Source organism: Camelina sativa, unplaced genomic scaffold, assembly GCF_000633955.1.
Source record: "Camelina sativa cultivar DH55 unplaced genomic scaffold, Cs unpScaffold11761, whole genome shotgun sequence".
Lineage (NCBI taxonomy): Eukaryota > Viridiplantae > Streptophyta > Magnoliopsida > Brassicales > Brassicaceae > Camelina > Camelina sativa.
Window position 1 is genome coordinate 1 of NW_010932806.1, and position 365 is coordinate 365.

The 365-nt window shown below is 43.3% G+C and overlaps 1 long non-coding RNA gene across 1 annotated transcript; it reads right to left on the minus strand.

Annotated features, from left to right (window-relative positions):
• Nucleotides 1-35: 35 nt before the first annotated feature.
• On the minus strand, nt 36-359 carry LOC104775299. Its single transcript, XR_765824.2, has 2 exons — nt 261-359; nt 36-149 (listed from the first exon to the last, which is right to left on the minus strand). It is a non-coding gene; the product is annotated as an uncharacterized LOC104775299 (long non-coding RNA).
• Between the last annotated feature and the right edge of the window lie 6 nt (nt 360-365).

Consider the following 365-nt stretch of genomic DNA (forward strand, 5'->3'; position numbering starts at 1 on the left):
GGAACTCTGTCTGCTGGAATACTCGACGCTTGACAAGCAATTCTCAATCCAGTCTTCTCCTTTCTTACCATTTGATGATTCGTCTTCGTTGGCTTCACGAACAACCCACGCGACATCGCCGCCATCAAAGCGCTTCTGCTCGAACCAAGCTGCACCCCAAAAAAAAAAAACAAATTTTTTAAAAACCCATTACTCTAAATCATCCCTAAAACTCGAAAATTCTCCCGATCGTTTCGATTCGAATGATCAAGAATGAAAACCTGAGTAGCAGGGGAAAGGGAGGAGGACGCCATTGATGTATTCATCGAAAGCTTTAGCCAAAAAAATGATAAAAGGGTTTCGGTCCGGAGGTTTTGATGTTGTGG